Source organism: Rattus norvegicus, chromosome 1, assembly GCF_036323735.1.
Source record: "Rattus norvegicus strain BN/NHsdMcwi chromosome 1, GRCr8, whole genome shotgun sequence".
Taxonomy (NCBI): Eukaryota; Metazoa; Chordata; class Mammalia; order Rodentia; family Muridae; genus Rattus; species Rattus norvegicus.
Window position 1 is genome coordinate 21,494,079 of NC_086019.1, and position 26,538 is coordinate 21,520,616.

Consider the following 26,538-nt stretch of genomic DNA (forward strand, 5'->3'; position numbering starts at 1 on the left):
AAAGGGAGGAAAAGAGGGGTCAGACTGGAGCAAGAGTGTTATCTTTACAGCCCTCAGCATCAGAGTACTGTGGAGGGCTGCAGATTCCCTAAGGTTTAGGGAGTTCATCCCTGCAGCTTGCTGGCTGCACCTCACCTAGCTATTTTCTGGGAGGGTAGTTCTACTTGCTATCTTCACTTCCCAGGTCCATGCTGCAGCATCCGTCTTCCTGGGGTCCCTATTACAGCTTTGGCCTTCATTCCCATTATTTAATACAGCAAGGGTTCTCAAACTTCCAAATGCTGTGACCCATTAATACAGGCCCTCATGTTGTGGTGACCCCCAACCATTAAATTATTTCATTGCTACTGTATAACTGTAGTCTTATTACTGTTGCAAATGATAATGTATGTATCTGATGTGCAGGATATTTGCTTTGTGACCCACAAAGGGGTTACAACCCAACAGGCTGAGACCCACAGGGTTAGAGCTTAGCCTCTTCTACCCATAAGGCCATAAACAAATTATCTTTCCACTTTAACTTGTCTATAAAATGAGGAAAATAATAACCTCCCATTTCACCCCTCACAGGGATGAATGAAAACAAATGCAGGTTAGGTGCTGTGAAGGCTGGTTCTGGGTCCAGTTGTCAGAGCTGAGGAATGCCCAGCTGGCTTGTCAATGCTCCTCTCGTGTGTCTGTGAGGCTATCTTTAAAGAGATCAGCCCAGGACACAGTAGACTAAGCAAGGAGGCTCCATCCTCACCCATTCAAGTGGGCACTGTCCAATCAGCAGAGAACACTAGGAGGGTGAGGATGGATAGATTCTGTCCTTCTTAAGCTGATGGAGCCATGTCCTTCTCGTGGACATCAGAGCTGCTGATGTCTCAGGCTCTCACACCTGAACTGGGACTTACACGCTCAACTCTCCTGGCTCCCAGGCCTTCAAACTTGTGCTCCATCACACTCTCAGCCTTCCTTGGTCCCCAGCTGGCAAGGGGCTAATATAGGACTTTACATCCTCCGTGATCTCCTAAAGTAATCCTCATCATAGATTTTTGTATAATACACATCTATATTCATATTAGTCCCTACATAGATGTATTTGTACGTGCCTATGTATAGAGCCTGTTGGTTCTTTTTCTCTATAATCCAGGGCCCAGAACAAGATGAATTCTACTACCTTTAATAATAATCACGTGTTTCCACACATACTACTCTCATCGGTGGGTTCAGTGGATGCCCAAAGAGTAGCTGAGAACTACGTTTCTATAGTCTCTGGTGTTTCAAAGAGCACTACCTTTCATCCTGAAATTTCAAGGGTAAATACCAACTCTAGTTTCTGAGAGAATTCTACACTTTGTCTAGCACTGATGTGAAAATCAGACCACAGGCTCAGAGCACTTTGCAGCCTGGTTTCTACCACTACTAACAGATCCATACACCTGAAGAAAAGCAGAGCTTCAGCTGACGAGACTCCTGTAGCTCCCATCTCTAAGCCTTTGAGTCTCAAAACCAGTTCAAGGTCTCCAACTTCCCATCAGCTATCTACCACAGGGATAAATCTATTGAGAAGCTGCTTGTGGGCCTCAGGGAGGGAGTCCAGGCACCAGTAGACTTAGCTACAGGACACTTGAACAATGCTTCAAATACATACTTTGAAAACCAGAAAACCAGAGCTTTTGAAATACACGGCGGAAAGCATACGTCTGAAAAGAATTTGAAATGCAAATGTATTGTAACAAAATAAAGTGCTAAGACATTGATGGACTGAGTCCCACAGGACACCCCTGCTGTGACTTTAATGCTGAGAAGACTTCACAAACACCCCTTTAAAATGGGAGAGCTCACTCCTCATTGTCAACCTGAGCACCCGCCATCTCTGCCTCCTCACCAAGTTCATTTACTTACAAAATTGAATCCTGGGTAGTGGAAACGCTACTCTAGAACAGGCTCCCCGGAAGGCTTTCCATCGAATGGCGTTCTTAGATCTTTGAAGGCAGACTTAGAATTTTCATGTTTAACTTTGCTTACATGAATACTGCACGGGGTAAACTGATTTAAAAAAAAAAAACCATGTATACATTTTAAAAACAATATGGAAAGGGGAATTCAATTTCCCTCTCTTCGCCTTAAGGACTGAAACCACTGCTAGCATATATTCATGGATGCCGCTTTGTTAGCACAAGATGAACAGAGAAGGAAGCCAAGGGATTGGAACATCATGTAGCGCCCTGTTATGGTCGCAATTGCCTGGGGGAATGGATTTAGGATGAGCAAAGTTTTGCTTGGTTTGTTAGGAGGTTTCAGTCCATGGCTCTGTCACCTTTAGATAGCTAGTCAACGAAATACCATGCGGGAGCCGGCGGAGGAGTGATGCTCGCTTCCGAGCAGGAATGGTAAAGAGGGAGAGGAAAGGATTAAGGTTCTACTGCAAGTAAGCCACCTCTAAAGTTTTGCCCAACTTCCCAGAGTGCCAAGCGAGGGACTGGGCCTCCAACATCTGAGCCTTCCAAGTCCCAGCTATGGCGCATTCTGGAATTTATGACAAGTTTTAACTACCACTTCCTAAATTCTATCTGAAATTTCTCATTATAGATTTGCATATGTGCTTCTTAAGCTCTTCCCATGTGCCAGCCCAGCTGATAGGGATGCCAAGGCACACAAGGAATCGCTAGACATTTCCTTTCTGGTAGGAAATGTCTGCATGGAATTTCTCACTAGTTTGGAAACTGACAAAAGAAAAAAAAGAAAAGAAAAGAAAGGAAAAGAAAAGAAAAAAAACTCAATGCTGACATACAAAAAACCTTGGGAAATATTTCCTAAGTCAAGTAGTCAATCGAATATGACTATCCAATGGTGATACAATAAAAATAATAGTTACTGGACAATAGTCTTAGAGAGTAGACCACTGAAGACTATCATGGTTGCATCTGCTATAGGCTGTGAGATTTACTGTAAATAAATATAAAATTATCTATTCTGTTTTAATCATATAGCTACCACAGTATTAAATATCAAAATAAATATTGTAAAGAAAAAATCTTGCTTATTGTCAGCATTTAAATTTCCATGGCTTATCTTCCTATGCATAGTTAAACAATTTCTTCCTAACAGAGGTAAAGGGGGTGTTATAAACAATATTTCATGTTAATGGATAATCCTATCCCAAGACACACTAAAATTCATGATAGAATAATACAAAAATGCTCTGGGTACAATTTTCTTCACCATATACGCTTATGACTAACTGTGATCTCTTGGCTAAAGTAGTATTTATACAGCCTGCTGCACTTTTGAAATATTTGCTTATGTATATTCATGATTATAAAAAGAATATGCTGGTTTTCAACAAACAATATTATGTATTAGCTTAGTATTTTTATTAGGTAAATAATCATCATTTATCCAATCAGCTTCCCTTTGCCATATTTGACAGAATAGATAAAACTGAATCACCGAGAATAAAAATAATCTACAAGAGTGGCTTCTGAATCCTCTCAGTTTTACTTAAATTGTAAAAGTGACACCTAAAACACAGATTCCCAGTGCCAGAATCAGATCATCTGCCCCTATACCAGCACACACTGTTCAGCTCTAAATCATGGGCTGAACAGAATGAGGTAGCATTGTGGACCATGATCAATATGTCAGCTTCCCCCTCCCCACCCTCTCCTCATTCTACAGTGATTGACAGCTAGGAATGCTGAACCGGGATGGAGAGCTCATCATCAGAAGTACCCTTCTGGAATGGAATTTAATAGCATCATCTGAATAGTGGTTCAGTCAATCTCAGTTTCTTTGCCTCTGGGGAGACAACACAGATGCATATAATTCTGTAAAAAAAAAAAAAAGCATGATTATTTCAAAGCCCTATGTTAACAAAGCACTCATCATCACTATTATCTTATTTCTTTAAAAAGAATCAAAAAGCAAGCTAACTTTTCCATGTTCTGTACAAAGCAGTGATCAGAAGCCACCTTGATCTCTAGAAGTTTCCTAGTGACCCAGAGAATTACGTCCTGGGTCTCCTGGTCTTGTCTCAGTTCTCTGAGACACTGTTACTTAGAGCTGCTACCATTGAATGTTGAGAGACTTAGAACCAACTAAGGCAGGGCTCACCAGAGTCAAGGAAGACAAAAAGAAAACCTCAACATCCAGATGCCCTCACCCCAACCCCAAGCCTGTCAAAACAAAACCCCTGAGAGTGAAGTGGCCCTGACTTTACTGAGAGGACAATTCAGATGTGTCTGCAAGAAGATTTTCAGGGAAATACTTTCCTCATCCTCGGGGATGAGGAAGTGGATGAACCCCCTCCTTTACTCTCTCTCTCCCTTCTTCCCTTCCTCCCTCTTCTGCCTTATCACACAGCATCCAAGTTTGCTTGTTGAGGTGGGAACAAACAGGGACACAACACAGGCTCCATTCCCACACCTCAGGGACCATCTTGTTCTGTTAGATCCTTCCTTCCCACACCAGAAGCAGAAAATCACCGAGACTGGGGTTTCTAACTGCTGCCACCAAAAGTATAAATTTTCCATTCAACTCCACACGCTGGGGAGGAATGAAATGGCATCTGCAGGAAGGAGTGCAATGGAGTGAGAAAGGAAGAAACATCCTAAAATCATCTCAGCCTCCGTCCGGCCCTGTCAGCAGAGACCTCGGGGCCCTTCTAGCACATTCTGAGACACTGGATACAAGGTATACAAGGTTTTCTTGGCAGGAAAAAAAAAATATGCTGTCTGTTTTCTAGGCACGAGTGAATCACTGGAAGAACTGAGCCTGGGGATACACTCCACTTCCTAGGGAAGGTCCTCACTTCCTGTTCATTTCCTAGTAAAGGGCCTTCCCTTCCTGTTTACTTCTCAGTAAACAGTTCTTTGCTTTACGTTGTCTCACTCATGGTATTTTATAAGAGGGCTGTTCTCTCAGATCTACCACCCACACAGTCAATTTCACAGAAAGCAGTGAAATTTTTTCACTCTTTTTTTCAGGTTTGGTCCTGGTTGGTCTCAGGCCATCCCTGGAGAAAGGAGCAATGCTCAGCACAAAACCAGAAACAGATGTAGGAAGCCAGATGTGGACCAGCTCAGGGAAATAAGGCACAGTCAATGGTATAACTCATGAGAGCTAAAGAGGAAAAAAAATGAGTTTAGATGCAGAATTGAACAGACTGAGAGGAAAGAAAAAGGCTTGTCACACAGTCTTGTCTCTGTCAACCAGCAAGATATTCTAACATTTCTTTAAGGTTGAGGAATTCCCTCGTGAAGACTGTGTGTGTGCATGCATGTGTGTATGTGTGTGCATTTGTTTCCGTGTGTGTGTGTGTGTGTGTGTGTGTGTGTGTGTGTGAGCGTGCACGCATTTGGTGTGTTATCTGCTTTACCCAGAGAGGCAGGATAGCCAAGGCCCAGGAAGGACGCAAACCTGATGAAATGAATCAATATTTTGGCCTCCTCTGACAACCACATGAACAAATGTAATCTGAAAAATATTATTAAAACCCATAGCCCCCAGACATTGTAAGTCTATGTGGGCAAAAGTAATTACAGAACTAATTCCTTTGTGTTATTGAAAATGCCTTTGGCTTGGTATTGATATGGTAAGAACAGCTATCTGTGAAAACAAATGCAGGCCTCCTATTTGCTTTAATTTACTCTGGTCACAATTCTTTCTTCCTTTGTTAAATCGCTGAGTTTTGCCCAGAATGCTCAATATGATAAAGGAGACGAATAGCCTGTGTCATCTCTGTACTCAGGGGTTTCTATGAGATAGGCACATGGCCTAATGGGTACTATTGGACAAAGGATATCTTCAGTTCTAAACCACCTTTGCAGCAGACTTGCCCAGAGAGCCTTTTAAAACGGCAGGTGCCTGCTCTCCACCCCAGAAAGCCTAGTTAAATTCATCAACGTGGATCAAGGCATTCATATATACTCAATCTGAGTCCATTCATTCAATAGCTATTCACTAGGAACTTAGTAAGAACCTATGATCAGTCAAGTTTCTTAGCACGTGAGAGTAAATAAAAGGGAAATGGGTTTGGAGAAACCACTCTTTGGGTAAGAGCACTTGCTGAGCAATCAAGAAGACAGAAGGTCGGGTCTCAGCACCCACAAAGTGAGCCATGAGTCTTGCACAAACTCTGAGCTGTAACCTCCAGCTCAGGGGGACAGGGACAGGAAGATCCCTGGGACTCACTAGGCCTCCAGTATGCCAAGAGAATGTGAGGCCCAGGTTCAAGGAGAGACCCTGCCTCAAAGGAAAACTCAGAGACCGAAATAAGACACTAGACTCCATTTTCTGGTCTCTGCGTGCTTACACAGGCACAGGCATGGAGTGTACACACACACACACGTGCACACACACACACACACACACACACACACGAACGCACACTCACAAATAAATAAGGCTAAAGAAATGTCTGCTCTTGCTGGGGTTCAAAGTTCATATCTAGCACCCACAGCACGTAGCTCACAACCACCTTTAGCTTCACCACCAGGGAACCTAATGCCCTCTTCTGGCCATTGTAGGAACTGAATGCTTGTGATGCACCTAGAGACAAACAGGCACACACACAAATACACAGAAAATAAGAACAAAAACATTTGAATAAAAAAAAAATAAGAAAACAAAACCAGCCATTGCCTTAATGAAGCTGACACCTAAGAAGCTCACAAACACTAAGTATAGCATGACAACAGTGGTAAGTCATGGTGGAAAAGGAAGCAGGAGAGAATGGGCAACTTAGGAGAGTTAAAGGGAACAGGATTTTTAATAGGATAGCTGGAAAACTAGAGTCATAGAAAAGAAATGGCTGGGGATTTAGCTCAGTGGTAGAGCGTTTACCTAGGAAGCGCAAGGCCCTGGGTTCGGTCCCCAGCTCCGAAAAAAAGAACCAAAAAAAAAAAAAAAAAAAAAAAAAAAAAGAACCAAAAGAAAAAGAAAGTAAGCCACAAAGCCACATAGAAACCAAGAAAAATACAGTTGAATGAGCATATATTAAAATCCTGGGCTAGGAAAATGGCCAGTCTGTGTTTGAGGAACAATGTGGAAGGCAGTAGGGTTGACATGAATGAAATCAGAGAAGAATTGTTGATAAAGGCCAACAAGGAGGGTCCCTGTGAGTCAAGACACAGACTTTAGGGCTGGAGAGATGGCTCAATGGTCAAGAGCATTGACTGCTCTTCCAGAGGTCCTGAGTTCAAATCCCAGCAACCACATGGTGGCTCACAACCATCTGTAATGGGATCTGATGCCCTCTTCTGGTGTGTCTGAAGACAGCTACCATGTACTTATATATGATAAATAAATAAATCTTTTTTAAAAAAAAAAAAGACACAGACTTTAACGTTTGCTTTGGGGAGACTTGAGCAGAAGTATGATCCTAGTTGAGCTTTGTACTGTCAGCCTCTCTACTGCAATAAAAACAGGCAGAGAGAACCTTGAAGGGAAAGTAACAGACCCCTTGGAAATCAGTTGGTGATCCAGTCCACAGTGGCTCGGGCCCAGGATGGCAGCCTAGGATGGGGAACATAGATCCAGGGTGCATTTTTAAAGAAGTACAGACAGGATTTGCTGATGGACTGAACTGTGGGTGTCAGAGAAACCAGGGAGCCAAAGTTCCTTCCCAAGCCAGAGCCATAGATAGAGAAGAGTTCCTTCCACAAGGGCAGAAAGAAAGACCCGGGGAAAATGCTAAGAGCATTTTGTATTTCAGATGTGTTATCTTTGAGTTGCCTGTTGGAGGAAGTGTTAAAATAGGTGTGGGAACAGAGCTCAGAAACACGTCTATGCTGGAAATATAAATTTGGCTTCAAGACGTACATAATTTAAAGAAATGAGTGTGGGTGCCATCACTAGAGAAGAATTCAGAATCTGCTTCCTGGTTCATAGATGAGTCTGTCTTTCTCTGTGTCTTCACAGGATATTTCTGTTCTGCACCATAAACCCTTGCCTTCATACCATGGTCAATCCTAACGTTCTCACTCCTGATACTAGGAAGAAGGACCACAATTGAGGAGTTGGAAGGAATGTAAACATCAAATCCACTGACAAAGGGCTCAGAGCAGATGGAAGTCATAGTTAGGAGGTAGAGCCCAGTGGCCTGGTTTCCAAGCTGGTTGTTATGCTTGGCACCCAAGGGCTCCTCAAGTCACCTCCTTTAACATAGACTCTGTATGGCATGGTAGACCCAGCACCCTCCTGAACTTCTTACCTCACCCTTCTGCCATCTGCTGGGAAATGCAGCTGTCAACAAACACAATGTGTTTGACTGATTGTTTCATAGAATCTTTATCAAAAACAATCAAGGCCCTCAATGGCTGCAGGCAGAACCAAGGTGGTTCATCTGTCTTGCTAAGCTCTGAAAACTGTCATGACTTTTTATGGAACTGAGCAGTAGATTCTGATAGTGAGACTCCATTGTTGGAGGTACCACATACACGAGTCATAGAATGTGAAGACTTCATACTGATAGGATAAGCTCCATCCCTACTGACTAGCCTTCACAGTGCTGAAGGATGCTATGCCTACCCCTGAAAGAAAAAGGTATTAGCGAACCCTGAAAAGTTCCAACAACCATCAACCTGGCAAGATATGCCCACTGGTATAATACTAAAGCAAGCACTTTCTGATTGGCTTTAAGGCCCACCTCACAAGATAAACCCATCCCTAACACCATTTTAGGAGCAAAGAACCTATGACTAGATAGATCTTAGACCCCAGGAAAGAATCTAATACTATTATTCTGCTAAGTAGACGTAGTGTTACTCCAACTCCTATTGGCTTATTGCTACACTCATAGGTCACTGCGTCTCTCAGCTCTCATCAGAGAAGTCTCAACCTGCTTGTAGTAGATGGCAGTTAACCCAGAGACCCGCAACTGGTCAAAGAGCAGAAAAAAAGACACTGTGGATTGATCAGCTCTAGATGAGACAGGTATATCATTCCCTCCCTCTGAACCATCAGGGATCATTGTGGAGGGTCAGGTGAAAAGGTCATAAGAGCTAAAAGGGGATGGATAATTACAACGAAACAGTGTTTTCCAGACACAGCAAAGCAGGTGCACATATAAACGCCAGGAAATTCTAACAGCATGCACGAGACCTAGACAAATTCAAGCCAAACAAAATCCCAGGGAGGGTAGATGTTGGCACAAAGTTACACCCCTAGCTGAGGAGATCTTGACAACTGGTAGCTACTGGGAAATAGGGTTAGTTTTGTTTAAGGATGTGGTGCCTGATAGGTCAACCATGCTCCATTGAATGGCCCCATATACAAGAGTTTGGGGGCAGCACAAATTGTCCTCTGGATTTTTAAAGTAAAAAGAAGACATAAAGCTGGCTGTGTTGGGAGATAGGAATGTATCTACAAGGAGCTGAGGAGGTGAGTATAGTCAAAGCACATTGTATTAAATTCACAAATAATTAATAAAAAATATTGCTTTGAAAAATCTACTTACCCCAAACCTACTTGTCATTTTAAGGTGCTAATAGTTCTGATTTATCTTAGTAAGTTTGAACTGGGGACCAGCAAGATGGCTCAGTAGGTAAACGTACCTTGCTGCCAAGCCTGACGACATGGGTTCCATTCCAGACCAAGGTAGAAGATGGGAACCAGTTTCCATATTTCTCTGACTTTCACAGGGGCACTGTGGTACAAAGATGCAACGTAAATTATGATTTGAAATACATGAGGATATTATTAACTGTGGTTACCATGCGGTGTAGTAGGTCTCAAAACTTATACACAATGTCTAACTGAAACTTTTCACCTTGCACCAGCATCTCTTACCCCTAAACCCTTTCCACTCCTACCCTCTGAGCATCTCCTCTCTCTTCTCTACGTCTATGAACTTGACATATTTTCCATCTCTGGTGTAAATGGGTTCTCTCAGTGCTTACGGCTCTGATCCTAGCTCATTTCACTTTTAAATTATATAATAATATTCTCTACATTCTTCCATGGTTATAGTTTGCTGAATGTCTCCCAAAGGTATGTGTGTTGAAATTCTGGCCCCCAGGGTTGAATAATGGGTTCTGTTGGGATCCATGGGGAAAGAGGCCTAAGAGAAGCCCTTAGGCCCCTAGGGGTGTGCTCTTGAGGGAGATTGCAGGACCTCAGTCTTTCCTTTCTCTTCTGCTTTCAAGGCACAAAAGGAGCAGTTTACTTCACCCTTCCAGCATTGCCACATAGTACATCCAACAAGAGCCTCAACAAAATGGATATTAGACCTCCAGACCTACAAACAAGAATCACCTGTTCTCATTATACGCTGCCATCTAGACTGTTTTGACTATATAAAAAGCTACCACATCCGCACTGCTACAAACTTCAGAACGTAGTCTTCCTAAGGCTACATAATGTCCCACAGTGTATAAATAGCGCCATCTTTGTGTCCATCCATCCATGGGTGGACTTTCGGGTGATTACGCCTGGCTATTGTGATTAATGCTCCAATGAGCTGGGAAGTGAAGCTACCTCTTTAGCATGAAACTTCCATCCCTTTTGCATACTTGTCCACCGTTGTTTTAGCTTTTGAGTCATGCTCGTGCCCTTTGCATAATGCCTGCATTCATTCTCGTTCCCTGACGATGTGCGGGTTTCTTTTTCTCTGCATCCTTAACACTTGTGATCCTTTGTCTTTTTAATAGTGTCTCATTATGGCTGCAGCTTGCACCTCCCAGGTAAAGAGCATTTCCTCCTATCACCATTGGCCCTTTGTGTGCCTTCTTTTTCTGAAATAGCTATGTAGTGTCTTTACCTGTTTTAAAAAAAAAATTGTTGTTTAATTTCATGTATTGCTACAAGGGCATGCCGAGGTTATAAGATTTGGCACATTTCCCGAAACGAGAATACCCTGGGTTCTGCATCCCGATGAGCTGCTATGTGCCTCGTAATAAGTAGAGGAGTGATTCATTTGCGAAGTAGCAGGGGGTGAGTCACAGTGACTACCTCACATTTCTCAGACAAATGAAAAGAAGTACACAGAGAGTCCGTCCACAGGCAGAACACTCCAGAAGGCAATCTCCATGCTCCTCCTACTCCCTTCCAGCTTGGAAGGGTTCAGTAAAGCTTCGAACATCCAGGCTGTCTAAGCAGAAGGAGACCAGGCAACTGTCACCCCCCAGAGAGCAACCGATAGGGAGAGAACTACCCACCGTGTGCTCGGAATCAAGGCCTTTCTTTTTTACAGATGTTCAGAATATACCGACTGACTGCCATTTTATTTAAACGAATATCCATGCCTTTCCAAAGGTTGTTATTTGCGTGGGTCAGGCAATGAGCAACAGTAGAGCAGCCCTAACCTGCTACTCCAAGGGCCTGAAATAGTTTTCTTGTAGCTGAACAAAAAGAGTTCATTTTATAGGGGTGTGTGTGTGTGTGTGTGTGTGTGTGTGTGTGTGTGTCTCACTGGCCTGGAACTCACGAAGACCCACTGGCCAGTAAGCTGACCACTGTGTCCCACCCCATTCAGCCATTAGAACCTCTCATCTCGACTCCTGACTTTTGAAAACATGGGTTCTGAGGACTTGACTGGTGGGTCTGAGGCTTGAACTCAGTTCCTCGTACTTCTATACAACACACTTTACTGAGGGAGCCTCCTTCCCAGCCGGATGTGCTGTTTCTTAAGCCGGAAGATACCAGTCATCCAAAGAGATGGTCAGATAGAATACTTGAGAACTTCCAAGAGAAACAAGGTGTGCTTCCCTAACTGAGCGTTACAAGCCAGTGTTCCACCCACATTTCCAGGCTCATGAATGGATACAGTTCCACTGCAATGCAGGGAATTTTCCAATGGAAAAACCATTCTTTCACGGTGGCGTGAGGCAGCTGCCCCTGGGAAGAGAGACAGCCTGGCAGAGGGACTGGAGTTTGTCATCAAGGCGCGTCAGCTGTTGCCTTTGTCTTCTAACCACTGACCAGTGAGTTACTAACACAGGACTGGGAGATGGAACTGCCTTTGGGTTCTGTTTGTTGTGCTTGAAGCCTCCTGTCTCTCTGTATGTCTTCTCTTTATCTTTGTTGAGCAGCATCGAAGTGGAAAGGGCCCATGCCTCCACACAGTCAGGTATAGAAAACCTGCACGTTCACTGACTAGTGTAGGAGACGGGCGGTGATGCGTGAATAACCACGCTGTTCACTGATTAATGACTCTGGGGACAATTAAGTCAGAGTCTCCCCTGTTTGATACTTACAGCTGCACTTCAGATGGGATAGCCACACTCTCGAAGTAGCACTGAGGAACCCAAGTAAGTGCTCAGAAAAATAGACAATTCAAACGATGTGATCTTCTGTGTTTCCAGAATGATAATTACGTTTGTTAGCAAGTTACATGTGGACATAATTTGAAGCCAGTCTGGTCTCCACAGTGAATTCCAAGATAGCAGGTTTACATAGCAAGTTTCAAAGGGGAGGGAACAGTCGATAAGGTTTAAACATTAGAGAAAGCTTTTACAGAGACTCTGAAAAGAGAATAGAATTGGGCAGGAAACATGAGAAATGTTACTCTTATCAATAATCAACAAATGTAAACTAAATAATGCCTTAGTCTTTGTTTATCAGATGGACAAGTGCTTCTCAGATCATTGGCTTTGCACAGGAGAGAGAGACAGGGGATTGGGAGGTAAGACCTTTCTGTCGTTACCTCTTCCCTTAGGGCAATGTCATAAAGGCCTTGTCTTCTGCACATTGGTTCTGTTTCTAGGATTGCCATTGACTGTTGTTATTGTTATTGATTGTTATTGATTGTTATTGTGATTGGTTGTTATTGTGATTGGTAGTTATTGTAATTGGTTGCTACTGTGATTGATGGTTATTGTTATTGACTGTTACTGGCTGTTATTGACTGTTATTGACTGTTATTGTTATTGATTGTTATTATGATTGGTGGTTACTGTGATTGGTGGTTATTGTGATTGGTGGTTATTGTGATTGGTGGTTATTATGATTGATTGTGATTGATTGTTATTGATATTGTTATTGATTGTTATTATGATTGGTGGTTATTGTGATTGGTGGTTATTATGATTGATTATGATTGTTATTGATATTGTTATTGATTGTTATTATGATTGGTGGTTACTGTGATTGGTGGTTATTGTGATTGGTAGTTATTGTGATTGATTGTGATTGATTGTTATTGATATTGTTATTGATTGTTATTATGATTGGTGGTTACTGTGATTGGTGGTTATTGTGATTGGTGGTTATTATGATTGATTGTGATTGATTGTTATTGATATTGTTATTGATTGTTATTATGATTGGTGGTTACTGTGATTGGTGGTTATTGTGATTGGTGGTTATTGTGATTGATTATGATTGTTATTGATATTGTTATTGATTGTCATTATGATTGGTGGTTATTGTGATTGGTAGTTATTGTGATTGATTGTTATTGATATTGTGATTGATTGTTATTATGATTGGTGGTTACTGTGATTGGTGGTTATTGTAATTAGTGGTTATTGTGATTGATTGTGATTGATTGTTATTGATATTGTTATTGATTGTTATTGTGATTGGTGGTTACTGTGATTGGTTGTTAGTGTATGTCTGCATCATTCATCTATTATTTGTCATAATGAAAAATGTATAATCTTAAATGTCAGACAATAAAAAAATCATAAAATAAAATAATGAAACTAACAGTGGACAATAGTACCATGCTTCATTAAAAAATACTTTCTGTATAATGGTATTAAAAACCCACAATAAAATGTTCAATGGGAGGAAAATGATGCTGCTCATTTTCCTCAGCTGTAGCTCAGCAATTGCTCAGTACATGCCCAGAACAATAGATTACAAGAAAATGCAAATAATTCTGCCGTATTAATGAATTTCCCTTTACAATATATTCTTATAACAATATCCCTTTCCCTTTGACTCTGTATCCTCCCCACCTCCCTACTTCCCAACCACCCAAATACATTCTCTCTCTCTCTCTCTCTCTCTCTCTCTCTCTCTCTCTCTCTCTCTCTCGTCTCATTAGAAAACAGAAGCAAATGGAACAAAAACAAAGAGACAAAGAAACACAAGAAGTAACGTAAATCCTATTAAAAAAAAAAAAACCACAAGCTCTGAAACCATAAGACCTGTAAGGTAAAACAAATGCCTGAAATGAGTCAAAAGTCCTTCAGAAATAACATTGATTTCTTTCTGTTTGGGCTACTATTGCTAGCCATTGCGGAGTCCCTTAAGTGAGGGTCATACACCAAGTGAGACTCCATTGGAGACAACTAATTTTTCCTTTGTGAATTGTTGTCAGTTGGAGATAGCTTCTGGGTTGGGGATGGGAATTGGGTTCACTCCCCATCTCAACACTAGGGCTTAGACCTGTGCTCTTGAGTTCATATGCACGTCAGTCCAGTTTTGAATAGAAGACCTTGTTTGCTTGGTGTCTTCTTTCCCCACTGACTCTTACAATCTTTCTGCCTCTTCTTCCACAGAGTTTCCTAATCCCAGGAAGGAATTTGGTGAAAACACCTTGTTTAGAACTGTGTGTTCCAAGGTCTTTCATTCTCTGCCCACTGTACAGCTGTTGGTCTCTATATGTTGGCATCCACCTCAACAGGAAGCTTCTCAGATAATGGCTGAGCAAGGCACTGATGTACAGGTATAACAGAATGGTTGTTAAGAATCGTGTTATTGCTATGTTCTTCTGGCAGTTTTCCCCTAGGTTCTCGGCACATGAGGGTTTTTTTTGGGGGGGGGTGTTCATTTCTTTTGTTTTATTAGATAGGGTTTGTATTTATAATTCAAATGTTATCCCCTTTCCCAGTTCCCCACTCTCTCATAACCCCTCCTCCTGCTTCTATAAAGACGTCCTGCCTTGCACACACCCACTCCCACCTCAACACCTGGGCATTCCCCTACACTGAGGAAAAGAGCCTTCTCAGAACCAAGGGCTTCTCCTCCTACTGATGCCAAACAATGCTATCTGTACATATGCAGCTGGAGACATGGGTCCCCCAAGTGTATGCATTGGTTGGTGGTTTAGTCCCTAGGAGCTCTGGAGGATCTGGTTGGTTCATATTATTGTTCTCCTTATGGGGTTGGAAACCCTTCAGCTCCTTCAGTCCTTTTGCTAATTCCTCCACTGGGGTTCCCATGCTTAGTCTGATAGTTAGGTGCAAGCATCCTCATCTGTATCAATAGGGCTCTGGTAGAGCCTCTTGGAAGACATCCATATCAGGCTCCTATCAGCAAGCACTTCTTGATATCAGCAATAGTGACTGGGTTTGGTGGCTGCAAATGGGATAGATGCCCAGGTGGGGCAGTCTCTAGATGGCTTTTCCTTCAGTCTCTGCTCCATTCTGTCCCTGTATTTCCTTCTGTGAAAATTTTGTTCCCACTTCTAAAAATGACTGATACATTCACATGTTAGTCTTGCTTCTACTTGAGTTTCACATGGTGTGTGAATTGTTTGTGTATTCCAAGCTTTTGGGCTAATATCCACTTATCAGTGAGTCAGTGAGTGCATGCCTTGTGTGTTCTTTTGTGACTGAGTTACCTCACTCAGGATGATATTTTCTAGCTCTGTTCATTAGCCTAAGAATTTCATGCAGTCATTGTTTTTAATAGCTAAGTAGTTCTCCATTGTATAATGTACCACATTTTCTGTATCTATTACTCTATTGAAGGAGTACTTCTGGCTATTATAAATAAAGCTGCTATGAACATAGTGTAGCATGTGTCCTTGTTGTATGTTGGAGCATCTTTTGGGTATATGCCCAGGAGTGGTATAGCCAGGCCCTCAGGTCGTACTATGTCCAATTTTCTGAGAAACCTCCAAAACAATTTCCAGAGTGGTTATAACAGATTGCAAACCCATCAACAATGGAGGAGTGTTCCTCTTTCTCTACATCTGTTGTCACCTGAGTTTTTGATCTTAGCCATTCTGACTGGTGTGAGGTGAAATCTCAGGGTTGTTCTGATTTGCATTTCCCTGATGACTAAGGATGCTGATCATTTTTTTAGGTATTTCTCAGTCAGTCGAGATTCCTCAGCTGAGAATTCTTTGTTTAGCTCTGAACCCCATTTTTAATAGGGTTATTTGACTCTTTGAAGTCTAACTTCTTGAGTCCTTTGTATATATTGGATATTAGCCTTCTATCGGATATAGGATTGGTGAAGATTTTTTTTCCCAATCTGTTGGTGGCCATTTTGTCCTAATGACAGTGTCCTTTGCCTTATAGAAGCTTTACAATTTTATGAGGTCCCGTTGGTCAATTTTGATCTTAGAGCATAAGCCATTGGTGTTCTGTTCAGGAAATTTTCTCCAGTGCCCATGTGCTGGAGGCTCTTCCCCACTTTCTCTTCTATTAGTTTGAGTGTATCTGGTTTTATGTGATGGTCCTTGATCCACTTGGACTTGAGCTTTGTACAGGGCAATAAGAATGGATTGATTTGCATTCTTCTACATGCTGACCATTGAACCAGCACCATTTGTTGAAAATGCTATCTTTTTTCCATTGGATAGTTTTAGCTCCTTTGTCAAAGATCATGTGACCATAGGTGTGTGAGTTCATTTCTGGGTCTTCCATTCTATCCCATTGATCTACCTGCCTGTCTCTGTACCAATACCATACAGTTTTTGTCATGATTGCTCTGTAATACTGCTTGAGGTCATGGATGGTGATTCCCCCAGAAGTTCTTTTATTGTTGAGGATAGTTTTCTAACTAATAACCTGGGTCTTTTGTTATTCCAAATGAATTTGCAAATTGCTCTTTCTAACTCTATGAAGAATTGAGTTGGAATTTTGATGGGGATTGCATTGAATCTGTAGAGTGCTTTTGGCAAGATGGCCATTTTTATTATATTAAACCTGCCAATGCATAAGCATGAGAGATCTTTCCATCTTCTGAGATCTTCAATTTCTTTCTTCAGAGACTTAAAGTTTTTGTCATACAGATCTTTCACTTGCTTGGTTAGAGTCACAATGACAAATTTTATGCTACTTGTGACTTTTGTGAAGGGTGTCATTTCCCTAATTTCTTTCTAAGCCTATTTAACCTTTGAGTAGAGGAAGGCTACTGATTTGTTTGAGTTAATTTTATATCCAGCCACTTCACTGAAGTTGTTTATCAGGCTTAGTAGTTCTCTGGTGGAACTTTTGTGATCACTTAAGTATGCTATCATATCATCTGCAAAAAGGAGGTCAAAGGGATACAAATTGGAAAAGAAGAGTTTTAAGTACTATAGTGAGTAGGTATGGAGATTGTAAACAACCTTGTCTTATTCTTGTTTCTATTGTAGTTGCTTTGAATTTCTTTCCATTTATGGTGATGTTTTCTATAGGCTTGCTGTAAACTACCTTTATTGTGTTTAGGTATCTCTCTTGTATCCCTAATCTATTCAGGACTTTTATCCTGAAGGGGTATTGGACTTTGTCAAAGGCCTTTTTTTTTTAATCTAGTGAGATGAACATGTGGTTTTGAGACGGTAGATGACATTTATCAACTTACCTAAGTCACACTGTACCATAAAGCTTACTTGATCATGGCAGATGAGCTTGTTGATATGTTCTTGTATTTGTGTTGCAAATATTTCATTGACTGTTTTTGGATCTACATTCATAAGAAAAATTGGTCTGTAGTTTCTTTTGTTGGTAAGTTTTTGTGTGGTTTAAGCATCAGGGTAACTGTGTGCTTGTTCTTCTGGTTCTATTTTGTGCAATAATTTGAAGAGTGTTGTTGTTGATGATTTTTGAAGATCTGTTAGAACTCTGAGCTGAATCTATCTGGCCCTTAGCAGTTTTTGATTGGGAAACTTGTGATTACTGCTTGCATTTCACCAGGCATCATTGGTCAGGTTAAACTGCTTGTCTGGTCTTGGTTTAACTTTGGCAGGTGATAGGTGATATAGAATTGTATCTGTTTCTTTTATATTTCCAGTTTGGGGGAGTACAGATTTTTAAAGTATGTCCTTATTTATTATGTCCTCATGATTTCCTCTGCATCTGTTGTTATCTCATTTCACCTCTAACGCTAATTATATTAATTCAGAACTTGTCTCTCCATCTTTCAGTTAATTTGTTAAAGTTTTGTCCAAGTGTTGCCTTGGGCATTCTAAGTAGAATGTGTTTCTAGATATTAGTGACTGTCATTAAAGCACAGAGATGTACAAGCTGTGGGTTTAGAGAGCTTCTTTGGAAAGAAGGAAAACCAGGTCTACCACAAAGTTTGATGGAATCTCTAGGGAATAGAGGTAGAGATGGAGAACAAGCCCCTACCAAAGGTCTACCATGGGGCTGGGGATGAGATGGAAGGATTTGCAATGGAATACAAGAAGAAGTATGCAGATCACCTATCTGAATCCCAGGCAGGTATAGCCAGAGGGTTCTCAGGTAGAGAGTGCCTCCATGGATTAGTGGCTGACACAGAGGAATGGGAATGGGCTACAATGGGAGGCTGAGAGGGTCCACAGGAAGGAGGAAAGCTGGGTCTGCTTTGAGGTTTGGTAGAGTCCCCAGAGAATTCTTTTTCCACTAAATTCTAATAGAAGGAAAAAATGCTTAGTGTTTCGTGAAAACAGCTCTGCTTACCCATATTAATTATTTAAGAATTATGTCTAATTAGCACATTGTTTAAAGATAAATAGTAGCTATAAAATAAATTTAGAAGCGTTTTAAATACCATTTTAACTTGTCAACTTCATTAATAACTTTAACTAGTATTTTCTCATATTTTAGGCATATATCAGCTCCCCTGGTACATATATGTATGCTCAAAACTATAGCAGTTTACTGTCAGATTGTTTAAGCGTCCTGTTCCAGACCCCAAAAGGTGCCCACAGGGCTCTAGCTCTTGTTTGAAACCTATAGTCACCTTGGATTCCAGAAACAGCAAAACTCACAGGACAGGCCACCCTTTAGGTGAAAGCAGTTATCATGAAGAAGGCGGCATCCTAGAATAGAAGGAGCTACAGTCTCCTGAAAACCAACTGGTATAGCTGCCTGTATTACGAATGCTAACTATATTCCACCCGCCTCCCCCCACCCCCCAAAAAACTGCTTCCAGTAGAGTGTCTGCACATAGCTTCTGGGAACCTGCCCCATTTGGTTCTGTTTGGTAAATAAAAATGCCAACAGCTAATTGTTGGGGAAGACAGAGAGGTAGGTTTTAGGATTTCCTGAGCTTGAGACCAGGAGGAGAAGGAGGAAGGAGAGATCCACCATGCCAGGAGAGTGTGGAGGGGAGGAGAGATGCAAGACAGAGAGGTTAAAGCTGCCATGTCAAGGAGCCAAGACAATGCAGCCTAGAGGGCTGCCCAACTGAACCTAGAGCGGCCAAGATAGAACATAGAATTAGTAAGAAAGAACTTGGGATTCATTAATTGATATTTCATTCAATAAACTGGCTCTCTTGTCCCCTAAGAACCATGCTTTCCTTCCAGGTAAAAGGTCTTCTTTATGTCACTCATCACAACAAGCACTGAGACAATGACAAAGCAAGCATGCCTTGATCAACACTGCCCCATTACTCCCTAAAGCTCAGTCAGCTACCAAAGATGGCCTTGGGGGTCACCACCCCCTTTATTTTTTCCAGTGTGGCCTCACCAAATACAATACCCCCCTTTGCCTTTTTAGCACTACCTATCTCTCTAATTAGCATATTGGAATAGGTGACCAAACTAAAGCTTGAGGTCTTGTCCTAAAAAGCTAGTCACAGTCATGGTTGGGAACTGTAGATTCTATGATAGTCTAAGAACAAATGAACTGTCTGGTTTTGAAAAGCTCCAGGCCTTTGCACATGTTTTTTCATGAACGCTTCCTGTCTTAGTTAGGGTTTTACTGCTGTGGACAGATACCATGACCAAGGCAACTCATTTAGTGGGGCTAGCTTGCAGGTTCAGAGGTTTAGTCCAGTATTGAAAGACCCACCCCATGAGTCTTAACTCAGAGCTGCAACAGAGTGGGGCTAGCTTGCAGGTTCAGAGGTTTAGTCCAGTATTGAAAGACCCACCCCATGAGTCTTAACTCAGAGCTGCAACAGGCTTGAACGAGCCCAGGCACGCCCAGATACCTAGGGCCGAGTCACCGTTAAAACTAACAGACCATAAAAGGAAAGGAATACAGAACAGACTAGGAGTACCGGATCTGGCAGGAAGGGATAAGTCCCTAGCCCCCCAACATTCAGGACGTCCCAGCCCGCACGTACTCTTTTACCATGTTACAACCTCATTCGAATATGATGCAAACCTGCCAATGTGTGTAGCTATACCTTATTACCTCATCATGTGAAATAACCAATCATATGTGAACATGTCTATATGCCTCGTTTAAATCCACCAATCCCCGTAACTATGCATCTGCTTCTGTACGCCTGCTTCTGCTTCCCCAAACCCTATAAAAGCCCCATGCTGGAGCTGCTGGGCGCGCAAGTCCTCCGAAGAGACTGTGTGCCCACAGGTACCTGTGTTTTCCAATAAACCCTCTTGCTGATTGCATCCGAGTGGCCTCGGCTCGGTCATTGGGCGCTTGGGGTCTCCTCCTGAGGGAAAGGTCCTCTCCGGAGGTCTTTCAGTATCATCAAGGTGGGAGCATGGCAGCGTCCAGGCAGGCATGGTGCAGAAGAAGCTGAGTTCTACATCTTCAGCCACAGGGAACCAGGAACAGACTGTGTATCCTCAGGCAGCTAGGAGGAGGGTCTCCAAGCACCCCCACAGTGACACACTTCCTCCAACCAGGCCACACCTTCTAATACTGCCACTCCCTGGGCCAAGCAAATGCAAACCATCACATTCCACTCCCTGGCTTCCATAGGCTTGTTCAAACACATGAGTCTATGGAGGCCATACCTAGACATAGCATAATAAAAAATACAGTTAGTCCAACTTCCAAAGTTCCCATAGTCTATAGCAGTATCAACAATGTTAAAAGTCCAAAGTTCAAAGTCTCTTCTAAGATCCATCCAACCACTTAACTGTAATCCCCAAATTAAGACAGGCAACCAGCTGGGCAAACTTCAAACTCTGCCATCCCCACATTTGATGTCAAAGTGATCTTCAGATCTTCAACTCTTTTTTCATCTTTGTTGATTGCAACAAATTTCTTTCTCCTGAGCTGGTTCCACTCCCGTTAGCAGCTTTCCTTGGCAAAGAACAGGAGGCTCTGGCATCTTTAACGTCTTTGGGTCTCCAAGGCAGCTTCAATGTTACAGCTTGTTTCAATGTCTGGGATCCACACATGATCCTCCAAAGGGCTGGCTTCACTTCTCTCAGCTCTGCGCTCTGTAGCAGTTTAACTTCAGGTTGATCCACTCCACACCGTTGCTGTTGTTCTTGGTGATCATCCCATGGTACTGGTGTCTTCAATACACTGGGGTCTCCCATTGCAACTAGGCTTCACCAATACCCTCTCATAGGCTCTCTTCATGGTGGCAAGCCTCGTTTGCATCACCCCTTCAGTTCTGGGTTGTCAACTGCAACTAAGGCTGTACTTTCACCAATGCCCTTCAATGGCCTCTCACAGTCCCAAGCCTCAGCTGTTCTTCATGACCTCTTCATGCCTTCAAAACCAGTACCACCTGGGTGACTCTTACACATTGCCAAGTCCAGCTGCAGCATGAGGTACAACCTTGGCTATCTCTGGAGTACAGCTTCTTAGTGCTCTCAGAAAAAACTTCCCTGAAGATTTTACCTGCTGTTCTCTTTCTTAATCACTACTAATTTCTTAGCTCCAGCTAACCAGCATCAATTGTCTCCTTCTCCTCTTGAATATAAAGCCAGAGACACATGGCCAAAGCTGCTGAGTTCTGCTGCTTGCAGGAGCTGGAACATGGCCCCCTTGTTCTATTATATTTCTAACTTCTTTACTGCCTAAGCTTGGCTGTCCTGAATCTTGTTCTGTAGATTGACCTTGAATTTAGAGATCTGTATGCCTGTCTCCTAGGATTAAAGGTTTGTACTAAGTTGCCTGAAGCTAACTTAGCTGGGTGGGATCTTTCCCCAAGGTCATTACTCCCTTAATTCAATTTAAAATCCTTGAACACAGGATTCAGCTCCATTTCACTTCCTGGTGTCCCTTTAACACTCAAACCATATATTTTGTATTTTTCCTTTCTCAACTTCCTTCTTTTCATTAAAATGCTCTTCAAAAGAGTGAACTTTAGTAACCACACAACAGAATTTGCACCAAGCTGTTTGGAGACTTCCATTTTCAAAGCAATTAATCTAAATCTCTTCACCTTAACCTCAGGCATACTCTTTGGACAATGGCAAAAAGCAGCGACATTTTCCTCCAAAATACCACAAAAAAAAAAAAACAGTCTCTAGGCTACCTACTGAAATTCTTCACTGGACCATCTTGGGCCAGGTCCAAACAGTTCAAATCACTCTCAGTAACAAAGTCTTCCACATCCCTACTAAGATAGCCCATTAAGCCCTATTAAAGCATTCCTCTGCTTTCCAAATCTGAAGTCCCCAAATCCACATTCTTCCAAACAAACGCATGGTCAGGCCTATCACAGCAATATCCCAGTCCCTGGCACCAACTGCTGTCTTAGTTAGGGTTTTACGGCTGTGAACAGACACCATGAGCAAGGCAACTCTTATAAGGACAACATTTAGTTGGGGCTGACTTGCAGGTTCAGAGGTTCAGTCCAGTATCATCAAGGTGGGAGCATGGCAGCATCCAGGCAGCCATGGTGCAGGAGGAGCGGAGACTTCTACAACTTCACCCGAAGGAAGCCAGGAAAAGACTGCATCCTCAGGCAGCTAGAAGGAGGGTCTCCAAGCCCACCCCCACAGTGACACACTTCCCCTCCAACAAGGCCACACCTTCTCATAGTGCCACTCCCTTGGCCAAGCATATGCAAATCATTACACTTCCCCAACTGCACTAATATAAGGAATAATTATTGTCAGTAATTATACTCATTACTAACAAAACTGAAAATACAACATAAGACGTAGCAACTATGTGAGAAAGATAGATACTGAATCACTGGAGCAATGGACTGAGATCAAGTATGAAGAAAAAAGTTGTCAGGACTTGTGGTGCTTTTCTACAGCTTCCAACGAACTTTCTACTCTTGCTCTTTAACCTTGACAGTTCATGGCAACCATTTACATGTGACCCTTATTTCCGCCCAGTCATTTTGGAAGTGATAAGGCTTTAAATTTTATTCTAACAACGTTCTACAAGATCGTCCACTTTAAATTTAGTTCTTGTCTACAGCTAAAACAAAGAATCATTATTTACATCACAAAAGAAGACTTACATACCAAAGGGTTCAGTGCAAAGGAGATTCTTTCACAGGGCTGGCTCTTTGATTAGAATTAAAATGCTTCCGTTTAGAACTAATTTATCTACCTGCACCCTTTCAACTCTTAGCTTAGGAGCCTAAGTATACTGTGCACATCTCATTATAATACCTGAACTTTCTAGGGAAAAAAGCCACTCAGCTATGACTCAATAAATCAGGGAAAGAGAAAAGAAGGCCCAGCCAAATAGAAGAAGACGAAGAAAGGATGGAAGTTAAAACTCACAGCAGCTCTGGAAAATGTTCATCCTCAAAAATCTGGGGGAACGGTCAAATAGAGCAAATCTATGTCTTGCTTATATACACTTAAATCATCATCCCCCAAAGACTTCTGAGGTCAGAGGTTCTGTCTAGTCTCCAATTTTTACCTAGCCATAAGTTTCAGCTATACATAGTGTTAGCCAGACCTGCCCCACTTTGAAAAATTCCTCTACTTTAATTGAGCTGTGCCTAATTCTAAAAATTACAGTAGATTGGGTCCTAGAACTAACATAACATTTTTTTCTAGATTCTTGCCTTCCCCATCCTCATTGGTATCTTATTCACGCAGTCTGGCTACAAGTGTATTCTATTGGCTTTCCATCAATCCTGTGCCATAGAACCTTTCTCCTTTCTCTAGAAGGGACTCTAGTCTCTTCAGAATACCCCTCCCCAGACTGCTGCCTATCTGGCTATCTTTCTACCTATGGTGTTAAAAAATTATTTTAATTAATGTCTTACCCAAATAGCAATTCACTTTAGTTTCCTCTTTGAACCCCAAACCTGAAACCATTCAGATGGAAATAAATAATTGGTGAACCAAAGAATTAACAATTTGATTAGGGAAATAGTTCAGTTGGCAGGGGATTACCTGACAAGCATGAGGACCTGAGTTTGATACCCAGAACATTATACATATACATATACATATACATATACATATACATATACATATACATATACATATACATATACATATACACATATACATATACATATACATATACATATACATATACATATACATATACATATACATATAATGTATGCAGGCTTGGTGGTAAAAACAGGCAGATCCTGGAGGCTTGCTAGGCAACCATCCATGCCTACTTACCAAACTCTACACCAGTGAGAGGTTCTGTCTCAGCCAAAAATGTGGATGGCTCTTGAGGGAAGACAAGCCAATATTGACTTCTGGCTACCTCATGCTCATACACATATACTCGCACACATTTGGACATGTATGATGCAGACAAGAGTCAGTGTGTAGTGCCAAACAGAGTGTTTCTTTCATTTCCACCTGGTGGATGTCCTAGGAACAATTCTGTCCCCTTGTCAGTTGTCCTTGGCTGACGTACTTCAGCTTCAGCTCCCTTAGCCCAGCCCTCCACACTCTAAAGAAAAGCCACACCCAAAAAATGAAGATATTAGCTTCTACAGCTTCCCTTATATTTTTAGACCCAGATATCTGATTCCTTCAGATAATACCAGCATGTGAAACACTTCTTGGTTCAGTTCTGTGCATTACCTAACACAGATCATATAAGGGGCTTTGAGTTTTGCCTTCTGTTTGCCTAAAGAATTATAGAAACTAGCCTTGCAAGATGAGAGGGTAACTATGATGGTCCAGCTGGAAGGAGGGGCGACTTGTGACAGACACTACACCTATCCATCATCTACCTGTCCCTGTCCATCCACGCCCATACCCCCACCACATCTGCTTCCATGAAACTTCCCTTCCCGTACGTCATGGTCTTCTTTTGTTTTAGGGTGGGGAGAAAAATGCAGCTCCTTACATCTTGTCATGTTCTGTATATGTGAATAATGATTTTTCTTCCCACCGTCTTCTCTTCCAACATCGACTTTTAAGCAGTAAGCAAGCAGACTGAGGTCTAGCAATCTCAATTCCCTCATTCTGGTGCCCCTCAGAAGATAGTTAGGCCGAGGGATACTGCAGAAATCAAGATCTGTCTCTGCTTACCTTGTAACATAAACAAAGCAAAAGCTCAAAATCACTGCTATTGATGATTTGACCATTTGCTCTCTCTATTGACGGAGCAATAAAATACCTGCTTACATTCAATGGTAACTAATACTGATCTCCTTAATGTTAATAATTACTAAGAAACGCTATATATACTAGCTAGTTTTATGTCAACTTGATACAGGCTTGAGTAATTTGAGAACTGGGAACTTTGAGAAAATCTCCCTACTGGACTAGTTGTTGATCACGCCTGAGGTGTATTTCCTCGATTGATGTTTGATTGGGGAGGATCCAGCTCACTGTGAGTGGTACCATCCCTGGGCTGGTGGTCCTGAGTACTATAACAAAGCAGGTTGAGCAAGCCATGGTGAGCAGCACCCTTCCATGGCCTCAGCATCAGCTCCATCCTCTAGGCTCCTATCCTGTTTGAGTCCCTGCCCTGGCTTCCCTCAGTGATGAGCTGTGGTAAGGAACTATAAGTAGAAATAAATTTCTTCATTCCCCAAGTTGCTTTTGGTCGTGGTGTTTTTAATCACAGAAAGAGAAACCAAAACTAAGACACTTTATAAAAGATATCCAAATATCTTAACCAGAGGACAATATTTTCATTATACTCTGTCTCTGTTCCTGTTTTCCTACCCACCCCAGATCAGAAACAGAAGCTTTTATTTTTCCAAAAGGAGGTTCACACCTGCTGATCTGCCTTTTCTCCCAGAAGACAAACAGTATCCTAGAAGCATAGTCCATGACTCCCTCCCAAGAGTTTCATGCATGGTTCTCAGAGGTGCAGAATTATTGCACACAATAGATTCCAGCTCAGAAACCTTCCAAACTAGACAGAAGCTGTGGTAATCCCTGGGGGATAAAAAGAGATTTCTATCCCTACCACCAAAGGCATCATCTCATTCCATAAACCTAGTAGCAGATTCCAAAAGGTTCTGCGGCTTCTAAATTTTCTGCATATATAGCCAGATGTCCATTATCTTTTAAAATAGAAGACAAGAAAGAGATAATTAAAATTCACAGATAATCAAAACCCCAGAATTTGGCCAGAAGTTACTACTATCTCACTGCCCACAAATTCTGGACCAGAGCATCCCAGCAACCAAATTACAGAGCTGCATAACTTCAATGTCAACTTATTTTTATCCTTGCAACAAGCCTGCCAACCTCCCCGTTTCTGCTGCCATTCATTCAGCCCTCAGATTGCTTTTCCAGCATAGGCACTTATTAGGCAAAGAGGAGAAATTCTCCTGTCAAGAGGAAAGGCCTATAAAACCATTCTCCAGAAAAGGGAACATGGTCTTTTAGGTTGCCATAGC

The 26,538-nt window shown here is 42.0% G+C and overlaps 1 long non-coding RNA gene across 1 annotated transcript; it reads right to left on the reverse strand.

Annotated features, from left to right (window-relative positions):
* Positions 1 to 3,350: 3,350 nt before the first annotated feature.
* LOC134482582 (uncharacterized) lies at positions 3,351 to 9,690 on the reverse strand. Its single transcript, XR_010058869.1, has 2 exons — positions 9,543 to 9,690; positions 3,351 to 3,815 (listed from the first exon to the last, which is right to left on the reverse strand). It is a non-coding gene; the product is annotated as an uncharacterized LOC134482582 (long non-coding RNA).
* Between the last annotated feature and the right edge of the window lie 16,848 nt (positions 9,691 to 26,538).